The sequence below is a fragment of the Myotis daubentonii genome, chromosome 20 (genome assembly GCF_963259705.1).
Source record: "Myotis daubentonii chromosome 20, mMyoDau2.1, whole genome shotgun sequence".
Classification (NCBI taxonomy): domain Eukaryota; kingdom Metazoa; phylum Chordata; class Mammalia; order Chiroptera; family Vespertilionidae; genus Myotis; species Myotis daubentonii.
This window is the reverse complement of record NC_081859.1, coordinates 2,732,707-2,752,331: the sequence shown is the minus strand read 5'-3', so window position 1 is coordinate 2,752,331 and position 19,625 is coordinate 2,732,707. Positions and strand designations below refer to the sequence as shown.

General features: G+C 45.7%; 1 long non-coding RNA gene across 1 annotated transcript; it reads left to right on the top strand.

Moving 5' to 3' along the window:
* Positions 1 to 1,312: 1,312 nt before the first annotated feature.
* Positions 1,313 to 3,509, top strand: LOC132222461 (uncharacterized). The gene is made up of 2 exons (XR_009450232.1): positions 1,313 to 1,893; positions 2,884 to 3,509. It is a non-coding gene; the product is annotated as an uncharacterized LOC132222461 (long non-coding RNA).
* The last annotated feature ends 16,116 nt before the right edge of the window (positions 3,510 to 19,625 follow it).

Sequence of the window (19,625 nt, the reverse complement as noted above, 5' to 3'; positions counted from 1 at the left end):
GCGCTCCTCGTTAATGTACAGGTGGGCCAGGCACAGGGGACAGGGAAGGTGAGGGACGTATCTTAGTGGCTGTGACTGGGTGGAGAATTGTTTTAAATGACCCATGGCCAAGGGGGCCGGATCGAGTGTTGATGCCCGAAAGCAACGTAGAGTTTAAAATGACTTAACTCATTCTGCACGTACGTTAATTTAGGGAGATTATATCTTTGTGATATTACGTATGTCACCTAGAGATGGAGGTATCACATTGAGTAAAAGTCTATAATGTCAGTAATATCTCCATGCGACCCCAACCAAAGAAGACACCTGCTTGGCCCACGTGCTGACCCACAGGGTGGCGGGCAAATAGAATGGGTGACTGCAGCCTCTCCCCCTGGGCGTTTGGGACAGCCATTGAAGACTGACGCAGTGGTTCAGTAAATCACATAAATATTTCACTCTGTCTATGCTGCTCATCATCAGACAAGACAGGAAAAGGGCTCATGCATTATTGCTACGTTTAAATAATAGAGTCCACTACATTATAGAATAGGGCTTACTGAGGAGCTGGAAAAGGGCCCTTTGATGGGACCTAAAATGAGGCACTTCCCGTATTCAGAATCGCTCCACCTTAAGGATTCAGCTTCTACCCTGGTCATTTGGTTGGTGTTCTGTGGCCATACCCAAACTTAATAATTTATCTAATAAATTTTATATGTGACAAAATTATTCTAAGACCATGGAATACATTTCATATTCACCAGGTAGGATACGTATATCACTTTCCAACTTGTCTCTGGAGGTTTTCAGTCATTTCAAACAGCAAGGTCTTAAACTGATTTCTAGGTAGAATTTCTTTCTATAAAGTTGTGTAGAATCTATGGTGAGTAAAGAATCAAAGAAAATCTTGCCGATCTTTGCCTTGAAGTGCAAGTTCTGAAAAAGGCCAGCCTAGTCTCTAAGATAATTTCTTCCACGTGTTAATTTGATTTAAAATGAGGTGAAGTTTCTTTCTTGTTGAAATACACTGCCCTCACTTTTAGTATCGACTTTGATGACTTTAATGCGCTTTGACAAAGGCATACTCTGTGCGATCATTACTTCCATCGAGATCTAGAATGTGTCAGTCACCCTGAAAAGTTCACCTGTCCCTTCAGGTAATGTCCACCCCAGTCCGTGACCACCGCATCCACGGGCCTGGGTCCCCCCCAGAGGATTGTATTAGAGCCGTATGGTCTTCACGCATCATGTCTGACTTCTCTCACGTGGCGCACTAGGACTGTTCGTACTGTTTCTATTGAAAATGCCCTGGGGTTTTATAGGGATGGCACTGAGTCAGCAGATTGCTCCGGGCAGCAAGGACACTTCGACAGTATTCTCCAGTCCGTCCCCGGCCTTTTGGTCTTCGGTACGGAACCTTACGAGGAAATGCATTGGAAGAAGGGAACATACTTGTTCGCGTTGGCGGCAAAATGGGTGACAGCCACAGAGGAGCAATGACCTGGGTGAGCACAGGCAGGGACCGTGCAGTGGCCCCAAATCGCGAGGTAGATGTTTGCCAAGTCACAAAGCGGAGGGCCAGGGTCCTTGTGTCCTCAAGAGCCGGCCCAGTGCCAGGAAGTCCTGGGTGTACCGTTTTCACTATTTCTATTCGTGCAGCAGTTGCCTTTTCGAACTGAGATAGTCGCGTAGAACGATTTTTAAACCAAGGTAGCATTTTCCTTCCTCTTTTAAAAGTGCAGTTGCGGGTGAGAAAGCCATGCTGATGTGCTTCACGTGGAAGCGCCATTCCACGCGTGGGAGAAAACGTGAGAGCTGTCAGCGACAGTGGTGACGAGCCTTTGCCATCATCCTGGCTCAGATGGATGTTTCACACTCCGATTTGGAACAAGAGACAGAGCCGTGAAACATGGTGTCATCGCTTTCAACGGGACACTCTCCAGTGACTTTTGATCATGTCGGAGTCTGACGAAGTATTTCCATTCAAATACACTTTTTCTCAAATAACACTCCCATTCTCCTGTCGGGGGGCGGGGGTTCAGTTTCGGTGAGTGCTTCCGTTGGACAGAACTGAAAGCTCCGTGTTTGTAGTCAGATGGGGCACATTCCTCACTCAGAGGGAAAGAGCGGGGCTCAGTCTTTGCTCACGCGGATGGAATCAGGCTTCTCCCAGCCCCTTCACCGCGTACCCACAGGCCTGGCGAGGGATTGTGAGGAGTGTGTGGTAAATTAATGAAAGCGTACGCGTTGGCACTGCTTCTGCGGAAATTAAATGTGGGATTTAATAGAGTGAGTCTAAAGGGAACAGAGCACTGCATTAAATGTGTGTGTTCCTTCATTGAAGAAAATAAAGGGTTATTGGTGGAGCATAGAATGTGGATTATTCATGGAACTGGAGCAAATTATTAGTGTTAGACAGAAAACTTAGATTTAACAGGATGCTTCGATGGTTAATATACGCCATCATTTGTGAGCCTAAACGTATAGCAAGAAAAAAATAAAAGCAACAGCACTAAAAATTGCTATCATGCTTTTCATCAAATTCTAAAAGCCGCCAGAGGCGCCCTGGCTGGGGTGGTATCGCAGGTTTGATCCCCGCTGGGGCGCATGCCCATAGATGTCTCTCTCTCTAAAAATCAATGGAAAAAACATCCTCGGGTGAGGATTGACTGGAGGTATATTCTCTATAAAAGAGCCAAAGAAAAGCTGGTGGCTCCCTTTTCAACAGAAGTGACAGAGGTCAGGAAGCAATGGAAAACCATTTCTAAAATTCTGAAATGTAAAGGGAAATAAAGAACAATAAACACTCTTCTAAACAAAAAACGTCATTGAATATTGAGAGTGAACAGGATGTTTTCAGGAAAAAAAGTAAACTGAGTTTTGTTTTGATTCTAACCATCAGAGCCTGTGCCAGAAAAACACCAGAGAGAGTTCCAGACCCAGGAGGGGACCCGGAGAGAAGGTCAGAAACGCAGGACGGACCGGGCACGTTCGCTGCGCGTTAATGGGGCTGACAGGACAGAGGGCGCTGCGGGCACCGACCTCCACCAGGCGACCCAGAAGCCCAAGTGCGCGCCTGCGCTCACGCTGCGGACAGAGATCAGCCTCAGTTGACGACTGGCCGTGTCGTGACACTCGCATCGTTTCTACCTTCTGTTACATTAAACGTCAGGAACCGATCGTGTGTAATGAGAAACGAGGTGGGAAGCGAGTAGGTGAACCAAGTCTCCCTCCTGCCCGTTACCTCACTCACTGTGGCCGCTGACCCGAGGCAGGACCCACCTGTGTCCTTGAGGTCAGTGAGTACACGCCTGCCTGTGAGCTTCGTACGCAAAGTCAAGAACAATGACCAGCACAGTTTGAAACCATGGGAGCTCTTAGAGGTTGTGCCTTGAATCGGTAGGACAAGTGCTGACCCGCAGTCACCTGCAGAGCATGCTGGGAAATTCCACCTTGTATTCGGTACAAGTCTGGGTGGTTTCCATAAGTAACTTTACTGTAAGAAATAAATGCTTATGTTCTTAGTAACACACTTCTGTGCTGGTCGGAGCTATTCCAACCCCAGGACCGAGAGCGCGGGGCGGCCTGCCATGCTCACCGGGGGAGGTGGAGAACGGGGCGGGGCCCAGCAGCGCTGAGTCCTGGCAGCTCTTTCCCCTTTTGCTCTAGACCAGTGGTTCTCAACCTTCCTGACGCCGCGACCCTTTAATAGGGTTCCTCATGTTGTGGTGACCCCCAATGTCATTGTCACAAATTGAACATCATTAAAGCATAGTGATGAATCACAAAAACAGTATGTAGTTACTTACATATGTGTTTTCCAATGGTCTTAGGTGACCCCCAAAGGGGTCGCGACCCACAGGTTGAGAACCGCTGCTCTAGGTCCTCCTGTGGAAATAGGGCCTATGATTTGGGGCCAGAGGGAGTGCCTTGGGCTGCGTGTCGGGCTGCTCGGAGTTGCCTCCGTTAGTGGGACACTCCTCCTCCTCCAGCAGCTTCCTGGTCTTCACCCTGAGTCCCCAGCTCGGCACCCAGAGCCCCGCCCACGAGCGTGAGGTCTGAAATGCTCTCACCCGGCAGAGAGGATCGGCCGCGTCCGTGCGGGAAATGGTTCTCAATGACGGTCTCGCTGTGGGTGTGATGTGCTCGCCTCCCACGTGGGAACATGCAAACCTTCAAGACGGGAAGCCCCACGTCTTTAAAGGACGGGGCACTGACGGGGGTAATGATGGTGACAACCTTATCGACAGGCCATACACAATTACCACCTTACACACCAGCCTGCCATGTTTAGTCCAACTTCTAACTCACTCACCCCTAATGCCTGGGCAGGGCCAGACCAAGTACGGTCCCCACCCCTGACTTGGAGAGATGGATGGAGAGATGTTGGAATTTGTTCATAATGGAGATGACCCTCTTAAGTAGTTTAATGACTAGGAGCGTGGAAGGGAGAGAACAGAATGTACAGACAGGGTAAGAGTCTGAACTCTCCATCCGACTCCTCAGTGGCAAAGACGGGGAAGAAGCAAAATGGATCTTAGCAAATGAACACACAAAGGAACCAAGGAAATTAAAATCCCCCCAAACCCATTAGCAATCTCTAACCTTGATCTCGGCCGACTAGATTCTGACTCTGTGCTTTCACTTTGCTCAACTTAGGTGACTCCCTACTTTTCCTCTAGCAGTTTCCCCCGTCAATGCACCACCCTCCCCCACCCCCACTCACCATTCCCACATGTGACTGCGCATCCCCCCCATTCACCATTCCCACATGTGACTGAGGCTGAAGTTGTGTTTTGATATCGCATCACAAGCCAGACCCACCTTCAATTGTGGGCCATGCATCCCTTCCAATGTAAGTTTAGAAAGAGAAACTTACACACCCCTTTGTATAAAGAGATTTACACACTCCTTTGTAGAAAGAGAAACTTACCCCTTTATAGAAAGAGAAACTTACCACCCCTTTGTATAAATATATTTACAAAACTCAATGCATTTGCCACCTCTCAGCAGCTCTGGGAGTGAAAGCCCTAATATAACTGATATTCCCATCACCAGTTCACACATAGGAACTCAAAGGCTGACTCCCAACTAGTTTGAGGTAATACATAAATATTCAAGAGGAATTTGTATGGGTTAACTAGCGTCAACAAGGCTTACAAGACAAAGATGAAAATCATTACTTTTAATCTAGGTGTGGCCCCACAACAAGGAGAAAATGACAAAGAATATTAAAACCTACTTTTAATAATTGTGCCTATTCTGAAATTATATGTAGTTCATGGAATCAGTACCTCAGATAATGATCCAGGTGGGTGATTTAATTCTAGATTAAAATGTTTATTGCTGTTTGTTAATTGAGTGTTTCAAAGGCACCAGGTGAATAAATGAGTATGAGAACTAAAAAGCAGATGATCTATGCCTCTATTTCAAGCTTACAAAGAGTATAGCACACCACATAGCTCTCCTTATAAAAATTAAGTTGTAACATAATGTTTAATTACCCCATTGATAATATTCTATTAATTCATCCAACAAATAGTAATTGAGCCAGTTAATGACTGAAGTACCAGGAAAGCAACAATGTTGAATGCAGTTACAGACTCTCCATTCACGGAAACATTACACATCAGTGTGGAGGCAGACCAAACAAACGCCAGTAGCTTAATGTTATCGAATGAACAGCAGTGGCTAGTGGTGGTCAGCCATCCGTGCCTGCCTCTCCCAATGGGTAGCATTTAAGGGACGTTGTCAACAGTGGGAGGAAGCTGCCAAGGAGCATTCCAGATCCACAGTACGGCTCGCTCAGGCCATGGACTTGGAAAAACCTTGGGCTGTCCGAGGAGCCAAGACCAGAGCAGCTTAAGGGAAAGAGGGCCCAGAGTTGCTCAGTGAGTTGTCCAATGTCAGTGATAGCCAGGCCACGCCCCTCCAGGGGTTGCAGTAGAAAAAACAGACCTGATAACATGGATTTTTTTTTTCATCTCAAAATGTAAGAAGGGTATCCTGGAATCGTTATTTTCTGGAAGGGAGAACCGTCTAGCTTGGTTTTGGGGAGGTGATAAGTGTGCATGTATTGTAATGCCTGCAAGTTGCCAAGTACATGTTCTGACCAACGTGTAGACGTTTCAGTGCACCTGCTGGGGCCGGGGCGCTCACATTATGGTGCTGTTCAGTGAGAAGCGCGGAAAAGAGCACCTCGGCTATTCGTTAAGTCCCCGGGGCGCGGCAGCTAAGAGCGATGCTGTATTACCCGTGATGCCTTCCTCCAAAGCAAATGTGGGCTCCGCGTTAAGTGAAGGCGGACTGGCTTAAAGGGATGCTGTGGCTCTTAAAATAAATGACTTGGAAATGAGTTTGAAGGCGCTCCATGCAGGCTCGGAGCCTGTTTGCTAAATAGAGGCTTAAGTCTGCTGCCTCTGCTGCAGGCAGGCGTCCCGAGACGGGCAGCGCACGGTTAACACGCAGCTCAGGGCGCCCCCTAAGGTGCGATCTCCCCTGCCTGTGTGTGTGCAGCACAGACACCCAGATCTATATGATGTCACTTGGACTTAAATGTGCTTTTATTGGTTTGGGAGGGAGAGGGAGGGGGAGAGAGACCCCTTACTGGGAATGGAGCCTGCAACCCCGGCCTGTGCCCTGACCGGGAATTGAGCCCGTGGCCTCTTGGTTCCTAGGTCGATAGTAAACCACACTGGCCGGGCTCTTCAACTATTTTTTAATTGGATGAGCCTACACTAAGCCTTGTGTTACGCAAAACCAAAAGAATCTAAAAGTTGAGTAAGGCATGTTTTCTGACTTCACCTGACCTTAAGGAACTCATCAAGTTAGAAGAGCAGAAAAATAGATGTTTAAAAATCTCTCTGCATAGTTTCAGTAAAAGAAAATCACAACAGGCTTAGCACCAACAATCATCACAAATACCCAATCAGGGACGCCCTCAGTCCTAGGAACTCCCTGCTCACAGGGAGAATCTGAAAAAGCTCGGAGCTGATAAGCTATGAGAGGTCACAGGAGGAGAGTCTAACAGAACTTTCAGGCACCGGATTGGTGTCGCCAACTAATGAAACAGACAAAAGTAATAATATGCAGAGATTGTGAGTTCCATTTTGGCCATATTCTATCTGTGCTTTCTCGAAGAATATAGCATCAGATAGCTCTGTGAGGGCTGTGCCCACCACCACCCCCTCCACCAGGCTGGTTACTCTGCCAAATAAGCAGCACCAAGTCCCAGGCATCTTCCTGCTGACCTCTGACCCCCAAAGACTAGCCAGCTCCTAGCAGAGCGTCACCAAGGCCATAGCCAGACGCACAGCCTCCCTGACTGCTGCCCCCTGGGACCCACCTTGTCTTCAGGAGGATTCCTGGCTTCCTGACGTGGCGGACTGGAGGCCATGGAGGCGGGGAGGCCTGAGAACTCACCAGAGGGGGACTGGCGAGGAGAAGGGGAGGAAAAGCACTGGTGGGAATACAGCTCCCGCCCCTTCAAACAGAATCCCGACGCCTTCCCACCAGGAGAGCCGGAGAGGAGAGTGTAGCCCAGTGTAGCCGCGGAAGGTCCGCTCCTTTGTGCCTTCCACCTGCAGCCTTCCCCCCAATGCTCTCCGTCTGCTCCCCTTGAAACATACACTTCAAACAGCATTTTCTGTTTGAAGGAAGCCAGGCAGTTGTTGTCCTGAGGTATTGATTTCAAGTGCGGAGCTTTGATTCAATTTTCAGGAGCTCTGGATTCTTGGCTCGGTAGCGACCTTGAACTCGGGGGTTCTTAGGTTCTCTGACCAAGTTAAGTGTTTGAGAGACCAACTCGATAGTATAAAGGTGATTTGTTCAAGGCGATCTGTCTTTTCTCTCGCAATGAAATAATTTCTCTGGGCACTTACTTTAGAGGATGAGAAGCATTATGCTGTTAGATAATGATAGCATTTTATGTGCCTGCAAATTGTGAATTATACCAAATTTCACAGCACATTTTAGAATAAATTTTCATTAAGTGACACAACTCCATTTTCTCCTAAAACCAATGAGGGCTACGAGTGAATCTTGGTTATGGGATGGAATTATGACGACCAGGAGGTGACAGGGGAATATTTCTTTGTTTGCTCTATTCTGAGAACGTCAAATCATTGTGGACCCATCTGCTGCTCTACGTCCATCATTTTGAAATGCTTCCCAGCTTTAATCGTGTGCAATCCATTTCCGTAAACTTCATTCAGCATCGGTCTAAGTAGGACCCTTTTTCACATGCGCCTGTGAAAAATGACTGTTCTGTCTCCACAGTGACCTCTTACAAGTAGAAATAGAACTTAAATCCTAACCCACCACCCATTCGGCATCTCCTTCCCATCAGTGGAGACCTGATCGCAGAGGCACCTACCTGGTGACTCGCCTGCTGCGGGAACTGCATACACATCTGCATGTGCAGAGAGTGGCGTCTCTGTTAGTAGGACTTCTTTAAATTCCAAGAATGTCAAGAAAACCCAAACTCCACAGATCAAACAACGTGTTGTAGTCATTTTCAAATGTTACAGTTTCAAATGTTAGTTTTGTTACATCCAAGTCTGTATCTTACATTAAGCCATGTATGACATGATATAAGTGATCAACTATAAAGTGAGATAATGACGATGCTATATACCCTTGGACTCAGGCGCTTAAACTTGCTGACTTTCCGTGAACAGCACCAAATATATGCCATCAGCTACGTGTGTCAGAAGTGTTTACAAGGTGAGCAAGATTAATGTGTTTTTTAAAAATGTCTTTTTCTCCCTCTTCCTTCCTCTTCAATAAAAATACAAACATCAAGATGAGTGGATACATATTTAAATAAAACACATAGTTACATACACATGCAAGCTATAAATATAATTCTACCTATTTTGATAAACACAAAATAGTAATTGTTTTATTTTTTCTTGCTATATTCAGATGATAGAAATTATGTCAGTTTATTAAAAATTAACCCACAAAACTCAATAACTTCTTTATATATACGTTACAAAGCTTAGAAAGATACTTAATAAATATGCAGCTCAGTCCTCTATGAGAACACTGTTAAAATGTTTATATCAAGCATGAAAATATAAAAACTATACCTTGTCTTGGAGAGGTTCAATAACGTGGAGATGTGAATTTGACTGAAGTTCCTATATAAATTTAACGCACCTGGAAATAAAAAATACCCATAGTTATTAATTTTGTTTTTTGAATTTCATAAGTTGATCCTGAATTTCATAAGAAAACAACATTAAACATGCCAAAAGATTAGAAAATATCTCTAAAGAGGGAGAGAGAATCAGGGATTGGCTGCCTCCTGCACCCCCACCCCCACCCCACAGGGGGTCGAGCCCACAACCTGAGCATGTGCCCCGACCGGGAATCAAACTGTGGCCCTCCTGGCTCATAGGTAGATGCCCAACCACTGAGCCACACTGGCTGGCTACTTTCAGGATCTTCCATGACTTCTTCAGTGTGGTGACCCAAGGTATCAACTACAGGAGGGTCCTTATACCAACGTGTTCTCGTGAAATCTCTGAACCGGTTCACCGAATCGCCATGAGCTTGAAAGGAGGAGGAGGACTGAGGAAAGAGGTCTGGAGGGAGGCGAATGGGAGGACCCTCACGTGAGGGCCACGTTTCACAGCAACATGAACCTCGGCTTATCCTCCCAAATGGTAGATGCTGTGTCCGGCTCGTCCTCCCTTCACTGCTGAGACAGACCGACTGAGTGTGACCTTCTCCTACGTCAACACCCACAATCCAAGGGGAGGAAGAAAGAGATTCACCAGGTAGACAGGCTGTGGCTAGAAGGTGCCTACGTGAGTGGCTGACGGGAGGGAACAGAAAGTAGACACCATCTTGGACTGAGTTTTCTAAGGATTTTATAACCTCGTCTCCAGTTACCTCCCATTAGAATGTTAATGTTCATCGTCTTACAGACCATCATCCATGTATCACCACGAAAGGCACCCACCAAGGACAGGGTCTCCTGTCTCCTGTGATGCTTTTACCTGCCCGTCCCCCGCTAGGGCCCCTGCATCAGGGACTGGTTTCTTGAATGCTGGAGGGGGTCACTGGGAGCATCGGTGGAAACTGGTGACCTGAACTCCGAGCCAGCGAGTCTGCTCCGTCCACCTCTGCCCGTGAGCGAGTGCAGGAAGGTGGGCAAGGAGACGGGCTTTCTCCTGAGAACGGGTCTGGAGCAGAAGCTGGAAAATATTCCCGTCTAGTAGCAGGTTTAAGCGACTCTGTGTCATGTAATTAATTCAAAGCTGTTCTTCCTTAGGGTTCCATTAAATCCTATAAACTTTTACAGCTTGATCTGAGGAAGAACTACGAGTAATTAAAAGTCTGCTACACGCTTTGGGAAGCAAGGAGCCCTCGCCGGAAAGGACCCATCCCCCACCGGCAGCAGAAACCAGAGCCAGCCAGCGTTCAGAGACCAGGCACAGAAACAGGCAGCTTTCCCCGGGCAAAATGACGGTGACTGTCCAAAACCGCCAGGAGTCCGCGAAGCGCGGAGAACTGAGCCCCCAGCCCTATCAGCAGCCTCAAGAAGCCAAGAACACCAAGTTCACACTAGAAATGGCTGGAAGCAGGATCTTCGTGTAAAAGTTAAAAGATGAGTCAGAATGAATAGTTTTTCTAAAGGACATTTCAGAAGCAGGGTTGCTTTTTAAAAAATAAATCAATTTTGTAATATATAGAAGATGAAAGAATGAGTAACCTAACAATTATAAGAATCTTATTAAAGAATATTAACCCTAATGCAGGTAATTTGAGTACTGGCTTATCATAATTAAAAATATAAGATTATTTCTAAGGAAGGTGAAAAGAAACTATATTTTATATTTTAATGTTTTTATAATGGAAATTTTCAGGGAATCAGAGAGTAGATTATAAATGTCCATCACTCAGCTTCCAAAGTGATCAGCTTTTAAAGAACCTAACTTATATGTCCACCTACAACTTCTCATCGCAGGTATTTTGAAACAAATGCTAGATATTATATGGCCCTTATACATACAAGTCCTTTATATTAGCCATGACCACAATACCTCTTTACTACCAAATTAAAATAATTTCTTAATATCATCTAGCAACTACTTTGTAGTTATATTTTGCCAAATATCCTGAATATATTTTCATTTAAATCAGGTTCCAAAGAAAGTCATCTTAAAAGTTTTATCATAAGCCTCTTTCTTCTAGAATAACCTCCCTTTCTGTTTGTTTGTTTGTTGTTGTTGTTTTTAACGTTATGCGCTTGGTATGCTGGCAGAGCCAGTCCATTTATCCTGTGGAAGCCCATGGAGCAGTTTGGGTGGATTGAGTCTTAGCGGGCTCCGTTTTCACTCTTTCTCTTTACTCTCCTGGGAGACGGTTAAATAGCGCTTGGAGAGCGCGATCCTGTTAATGCGCTGCGGGGTTGGACGTCCTAGACGTGTGTTGAGGACTTTGCACCTGTGTCCCTGCAGGCTGCCATCTTTCATGTTCTCTGTGGTGAGCTGGCATAAGGGAGAGGAAGGGGCAGAGGATGGATGGAGACAGGCACTGAGGGACGAAACGAAGGAAGAACGAGCTAGTGTCCGTTGCTGGAATACGGAGTGGAGAATATTGGGCTAAAACACATTTTGCCTCCTACTCTAAGGATAACGGGTGGAGCTGGGGAGAGCTCGAGGGAGGGTTTTTATTTCTAAAAGATCCTAGAAGCCTTTCTAAATGCTTGCCAGCTTCCCAAAGAGCCTGGAGTACAAATGCAAAGGAAGCGTCACTCACCTGGCAACAAGGACCGGATGTGCTTTGTGCGTGGTGACAGGCCTCCCAAGTCTGCCCCCCTGAAGGACAAACGGTCCCCTCTCCCTGGGTGCCCCGAGGGAGCCCTCGCTGGGCGCCGGGAGAGGAATTATTGCCACGAACACAGAAACAGTAAAAATGACAATACACGACCCTGGGGATTCTATTGATTTTCCTATCATCAGTCAAAACGCAGAAATCTAATCGGAACATAAGAGAAAGGCCAGTGCGGCCCTGAGTTTAGTGTGTTCTCTGCGGGCCTTCTGCAGTTCTCAGTTCCCCAGAAACCCCTTCGAACAAGCCAGAACCACTGAACAATGTGCATGGACTCGGGTAAAGGGAACGACTCCCATTTTTCTCCAAATCCTTACACCTTCAAAGGGACCCCGATGTAAGGAAATTAGTGGGCTTTTCCCGAAAAGCAGGGGTTTCACTCCATCTCCAATATAAAGCGCTCATTTCTCCTTCATTTACAGCCCCCGGATCACAGTGAGTTCCTCATTCTTATTCTTGCCCTCAGGACTCGAGGGGGAAAGACCTGTTTAGGAACTAAAGTCTAATTCTCTCTTCTCCACTCTTTGTCTCTCCCAAGTCTCTGCATTGATGTGTCCTTGGTCTTTACCCTTTAAACGCACAGATCTCCTCCGAGTCAGTGAACCCTCCGCCATTAGCAGGTAGATTTTTTTTAAATTTGAATAAACGTGGTCAAATACATTCCTGCAGCACCTCTTTGGCTTCATGAATCGTGTCACTATGATAATCAGGCCCCGCAGTATTACCTCTGGGCCCTGGCTACTACAGGCCAAGTCCCACGACCACCTCCATGGTTTCTCAGGATTTGCATTGTCATTATCACCTTTGAAAAGACCCCCGTCCCCCTTGAATAGCAACATCAGGCACTATCTGAAATGGCCACCCCTGACTAGTTCTTCTCTGTCTTATCTTCATATTCATCCCTCTGCGGCATAAAACTGTGATTATCAGTTAAAAGCCCAGCTATTTTAATATGCAGTTACAAGCAGTACTTTTAAAAGAAACAAAAAACTGTGTCCAACTCCAGTTTAAGCAACCCTTTTACAAATGTGGTTATTTTATCCTCAAATGTATAGAACTGAGAGCTTCTTCCACTTAAAAAGTGCATTTATCAGGGAAAATATTCATTAATTTGTGAGCTCAAGCAAACAGTTATTTCCACAATGGATTTGGTTTACCTACTTGAAGTAGTTTATTTAGGCATAAACATTTTCTAGATTCATGTTTCTTCAATTAAAAGAATAAATCATATTTAAACAGAATAGTATCCACTGGAAAGAAAGGATATAAGAAAAGCTCCCATCTCCATAATATCTCCCCACAGGCAGTGAGAAATTCGCTAAACAAATGCAGTGTTTAATAAGATGTAGGCGCTCCAATCGGGGAAGAAAAAGAGGGGATATATTTATCCTGTATTCTTATCACCAGTGGAAGTCTTAGAAAATACCACAAAACACTCAAATATTGGTGTGTGATTCCAGTAATATTTTTAAAATAAAAGAGCCTCATCCAAAACCTTAAAGGGAGAATTTAAAATATATGAGCTGGAATTCATGAGTTGTAGGGACTAAGAAATCTATTCTTTTAAAAAACATATTTCCCGGGGCAGTGTCTAAATGTGATTTGTGTATGTGTGTGCACCATCGCATGCAGGTCTCCTTCCATCACCATGTAGCCCCCCCCCCCCCCCCCGTCACCCTCTCTGCTTCCCTCGTGCCCTCCCTCTGGGAGTTCCCCGCGCTGCTGCTTGTGTCTGAGCTGTTTTCTTTGATTAATCCCGTCAGCCCAGCCCCTCCCCGGACAGCTGTCAGTCTGTTCTCTATGAATCTGTTCTATTTTGTTGGTTCATTTCTTTTGTTCCCCTCCCACAGGGTCATGGGTACAGCCAGCTCCCTGGTAGATATTCAACAGTAGGAGAGGGTTCCGGACATGCCACACTCTTCATAGCATTCTGTGAGCAAAATAGCTTAAGACACACCATTTTTTCTGAAAAAATACATAAAGAGGAGCAAATAGGAGAAAGCTCCTGTTTTCACTAGACGAACAGGTGGCGTGAGCCTGACAGTAAGCGGCTTTGCCGGTGGTGTGAGCCTGACAGTTAGCTTCTGACTGATGTTAAGCTTTGATGGCTGAGGCCAGAATGCACATCGCCGGCTGTGTGACAGCTCCTAGCGACACACCTGGGCCAGGCGCCAGCCCCCCGCCCCCCCCCCCCCCGAAGGTTCCCCTTCAGAAAGCCCCGGGGAACTTGGGTAACGGACCCCTTAGCCCTCAGCCCCAGGGACCATGACGGCGGGGCCCCAGGTCTGGTTGCTCGCGCTCTGTCCCCCTGTAGCTGGCCTGGTAGCCGCCAGGACCTGTGACTAAGGATCTCGCCATTCCGGTCCTTGCTGAGATGTGTCTCACACAGTCAGACCACAGGGCCTCTCCCGCCCTGGCCTGGCTCAGGTGGGGAAGTGTCCGCGGGCTCCCGCCGGGGGCTGGCCCGGCAGGTGAAGGCCGCAGGCAGCCTGGCCCGTAGCACCATCTGCACAGTGTGGGGCCAGACCCGGCACCTTCCTCGCCGCCACCCTGAGCTCAGGGCCCCTAGCGCCAGATCTCCGGCAGCACCAGGCGTCACCGTCACCGGGAGGCCGAGGTCAGGATGCCGGGAGGAGCACAGAGGCGCCTTACGGACTAACGTTTCCCATCGGCACCAGCAGCCATTCCCTGCTCGCCACGCTGAGGCTGCCACCGAAATAAAACCCAATTTCACTGTTTTAAGGGGAAAAATAGAGGTTGGACCATGAACAGTGGGCTTCTGGGTTTTCCCAGAAAAGGGGGAAATTTAGTCCAAATCTGCTGAGCTGGGCAGCTGAGGGCAGCCTCGGGCACCGGGGGAGGGTGGGTTACAGTCTGAGCGCGTCCCACAGCGGAGCCAGCGTCTCACCGTGGCTGTGACCTTGACCAGTTGTCCCTGCACCTTCACAGAACCATCACGTGGAGCGACCACTGCTTACGTGGAAGATCAAGTCGCTGTTTATGCTGATATTGTAGCGACAGGAAGCAAAGGGATCCGAGACCTGCCTGAGAGCCCGAGGCCAGGCGTCAGAGTCAGCGCCTTAAGACGATCCTTGCCTGACGCCGGCGGAAGAAGAAAGAAAATAGATGGGAGATGCTGGGGACCGCGTGCCCTGTCATCGCTGCCTGAAGTGACATGGCTGCTTTTCCGAGGCAAAATACCAAGACACTGCATGGTTACCATGGTAACTACAGGGAAAATAAAGACCCAAATGTGGACTGTTTTCAAGTGATAAGTACATTGAAAATGCGCACTAAAGGATCAACTACATCTTGAAGCCGGATATTACGTGACAAGGATGGAAAAGCGTCGTTATAGTAAGGAAAATGTAAGTTCTAACTGCCACCAGTTGGATGTCTTTCACTGAAAATGAACAGAAAAGGGGTCTTCAGGGTGTGAAGGTAACCACAGATCACAATGCGTTTCACTGAGCACATTTTAGACACAATGAGAGGCTTGCAATTTCTTTGGAGAGTTCCATGAGTTGTAGAGTTACACGAGTTTTGACAAGTGTATACCCCTCCCCGCTGAAGATCCCCTCATCAGCTTGCGTCATATTGTGTTTTAATCGGCTCCCAAAGTAGCCCACACATTCCTTACGGGGAGGAAAGACACCTGGCCAGCGAGTGTCCCCTGAGCGGAGTGTCAGACCCACAGGGGGTGGTCCATGGGGGAGGCGGCGGCGGAGGGGTGACTTTTACCCTAAGGCTACAAAATGAGCTGGAACAGACTGTGTGCACACAGAACCCTTCTCTATACCACAACGAAACGCCCTCCAGTCAGGGCCCTATGTGGTTGTAATTGAACTTCCCTTGCAGTATCTTCTCTAGAAGAACCGCGGACACCCTGGAAGGCAGACACGCTGTCCTGTGGGCGATTACACATGTCCGTCTTCAGCAGCTTTGCCACGTGGCTGTTTAGTCATAAGGGTAAGAAACTGGAGTCCGTTACTGCTGCCAAATAGAATGCACATGTGAGGTAGTTTCTGAGGGGCCATGTGATATTTTGACATTTGATGGTAATGGAAGTAACAGCTAAACTTACATGGTACTGTTCAGAGCGCCTCATGTCTGATAAGTTAACCCCGTCACTCACCCTATCGATCAATACTATTACCTCCTCGATTGTAAAGATGAGGAAACCGACAAGGGTCACTTTTCCAGAATCGTGCAGCCAGCTAATGGCAGAGCTGGCCTACAAGCTCCTAACATTTGCCTCTTAATCATTCCACTGTTCAGCTTTTAATAATGGTGATAATCATGTAATAGCATCTTCCCCAAATACCCTTCCTCCGAAAAGCCCTGGATAGCAAGCAATCCTCATTTATTTATTATAACCTAATTTGCATCTCTATTATGCATTTTGTAATTCCATTAAAGCTACTCTCGCATTAAAAGACCAAAGGCCTAATAAGCACAGGTGACTTCTGTTTTGTCTTCTGCAGCATAAATTGTTATTAACGAACTTTTTAATTACCAAATCCGAGTCAGTCATAGAATGCATTCGTTAAATTGGAGTCGTCACCCTGGTAACAATATTTATAAACCCACTATTTAAAACCAGCTCAATCATAGGATGCAATTAGAGGTTTTCCACATTTGATGGAAGAACATATAGTCACTTTATGCAGAATACAGTGTAAATTTATCTCATATAAATACTTAATATTTTTATTTTTTAAAATATGTTTTTATTGATTTCAGAGAGGAAGGAAGTGGGAGATAGAGATAGGAACATCAGTGATGACAGAGAATCACTGTTCGGCTACCTCCTGCACACCCCACACTGGGGATGGAGCCTGCAACCTGGGCATGTGCCCTGACCGGGAATCGAATCATGACCTCTTGGTTCATAGGTCGACACTCAACCACTGAGCCATGCTGGCTGGCTACTACCTTTTATATAAACTAAATATTCTGAAGACAATGATTGATGCTACCTTTGAGTCACTGAAACTTAACAGCCACAAATGAATATACACAATGTATATATACAAACATACATACACAGTGTATACGTACATGCAGACAGTATTGGACTGTCAGTTGGAGTTAAAATAACCAAAACCAATGAACAGCACCAACAAATCATATTTATTTTGGAAGCTCCTTCGCCAGGCACTTCGGATGAATGAGGACACAAGAATTCACAAGGTACTCGGATGATTTCAAATCTATTCCTTCCCTGATGACTGGCTTCTGAAGATGTCATCACAGGGCTCAAACTCATAGTATTTACAAAGCAATCTTGTGAGCAGTTCAGCTGTTCATCGCCAGAAAGTCTATTAGCGAAAATGACCAGGGGCACAGAGCCCTTCGCCCGGGAAAAGCAGACAGGAGCTGGTCTTTAGAAAGCCACATGTACTCCAGTTAATAATAAAAACCCCCTTTTGTTAAACAAAAACAGAACACCTCGCCATGATGTCGCTATTCTAAGATGCTATGTAATACTGAAAGCTATTTCTGATAGTGATTTGCCATCACTACATATGTTTGTCATTGCATTATAAAAGAATCGTTTAAAACTTCAAATGAAGCTATCATGCCACTCCATCTCCATAGCGCTCACACACATCGAAATAAAACCAGTTCCTTTGCTGTGTAAGTTTCCACCTGCGGAGGATAGGTATCCATTTCCATTGTCGAAGATTATGTTCCTTTGTTTCCCCAAATTTCAAAATTAAAATTAAAAATACTGTTACCTCTATCTTAAAAATAGACAGCATTTTGATTCTCTAGAGGCATTTACATCATCCAGACCCTTTCTAATTTTTAGATACAATGCCTGGCTTTTAATAAAAATTGTCCCAAGCAAACTAAGGGAACAACACAAAGGTAACAACAAAAACTAGCAACCGAAGTTTATCTACAGGCGATCCCTATAGTGCAGGACTTCAGAAGTGCTCTAATGAATCAGTTCAAGGAAATAAAAGGTTGACGAAATAGATAAAAACTTAGAGCATTTCTCCAAAGAGTTGTAATCCATAAAAAAGTCTAGAATTGAAAAAGACAGTCACTAAAATTAAGAACGGAGTAGGTGGGTTTTTAAAATTTCATCCTAAAATGCAAATGCTACCTTTGAACAGCTCTACACTAATCCCCTGTAGTGGAAGTTTGTATGTTCGTATTCGTATCACCAAGAATAGGCATTCCCACCCTAACCAGTTTGGCTCAGTGGATAGAGCGTCGGCCTGCGGACCGAAGGGTCCCAGGTTCGATTCTGGTCAAGGGCATGTACCTTGGTTGCGGGCACATCCCCAGAAGGAGGTGTGCAGGAGGCAGCTGATCGATGTTTCTCTCTCTTCGATGTTTCTAACTCTCCATTCCTCTCCCTTCCTCTCTGTAAAAAATCAATAAAATATATTAAAAAAAGAATAGGCATTCCCTATATGTAGTCATTCACTGCACATTCATGATTCATGATACTGCATGATGTACATCCTCTTCAGTGAGTTTCTACATTTTCTCCAAAAGTTCACACAATTTTTATTTTCCTTCTGTAGTGACACATTATCTTCCCAAAGAGAATAAATGAGTTAGACTTCCTTCTGAAAGTTAATAATTTTCTCTAAGGTCTCAATCATTCTTTTCCTAAACTATACCAGATACGAAAATGCTATTACTAGGAAATTCTTCAGTTAAAAAAAAGTTTAAAGGAAATTGCTTTATGAGAACAGTCACCTAAATTAATACTATGGGGTTAGTTTATATATATTCAGAAAGGAAGAAAACAATCACATTTGTGTCCACACTATACTCTGTGTTACAGGAAAGTAATCCAGTTGCTAAGAATTCAACAGGCCTTATGACATTAAAAGGAAATGTTCATGCAATTACTGACTTTATGGTCTTATTTCTTTTCCTGAGGGAAGTCAATAAAGAAAGAAAGGAAATAGACTTTTAACTCTATTGGCTTTAATATGGGCATTTTGTTTATTTTAATTGCTAATACTGTTTAAACATTCATCTCTTTTATCCCAAGACATTGTATCCACATCCTATTCTTGATCAAATAATGGATTGATTCCATTTAATTTACTTAAACAGGCTAAGAAATGAGCAATAAATTAAGTTATTGTTCCTTGAGCATCTCCTGCCTTCTCCACTTTCTCCTGTTAATATGTTTCAATAAAAATATTCGCAGTCATCATTCTCCTTGGTCTCAAGGTAGATTTCCCGCTAGTATATTGATGATGATAAGCCTTTCCCCTACTTTACCTGCACTCACTTGTCCAAAAGCGCGAGGCTAACTACTACCTGCCCAATCTCTTCCTCTCTGGTAACCAATGAGAAGCATCTGGATGCATGCTCTCTGCATTTGCAGAAAAATCCGGGTTGGAGCTAGTGGTTTGGAATTCCTTACCTGCCCACTATGCCTCAGCCCCTGCCCTCTTTCTTTCTTTTTAAAATATCTTTATTGTTGAAAGTACTATAGATGTCCCCTTCTCCTCCCATTGACCCCTGATAGCCCGTTCCCGCCCCCTGCCCCAGGCCTCCATCACCCTAGTGTCTGTGTCCATGGGTTATGCAGGTTATGCATATATGTGTACAAGTTCTTTGGTTGATCTCTTCCCACCCACCCTCCCCTGCCTTCCCTCTGTTATCTAACAGTCTGGGCCATGCTCATATGTCTCTGGATCTATTTTGTTCATCAGTTTATTTTGTTCATTCGATTCCACGTGAGTGCGATCATATGATACTTGTCTTTCTCTGACGGGCTTATTTCGCTTAGCATAACGCTCTCCAGGCCCCTCCAGGTGTCT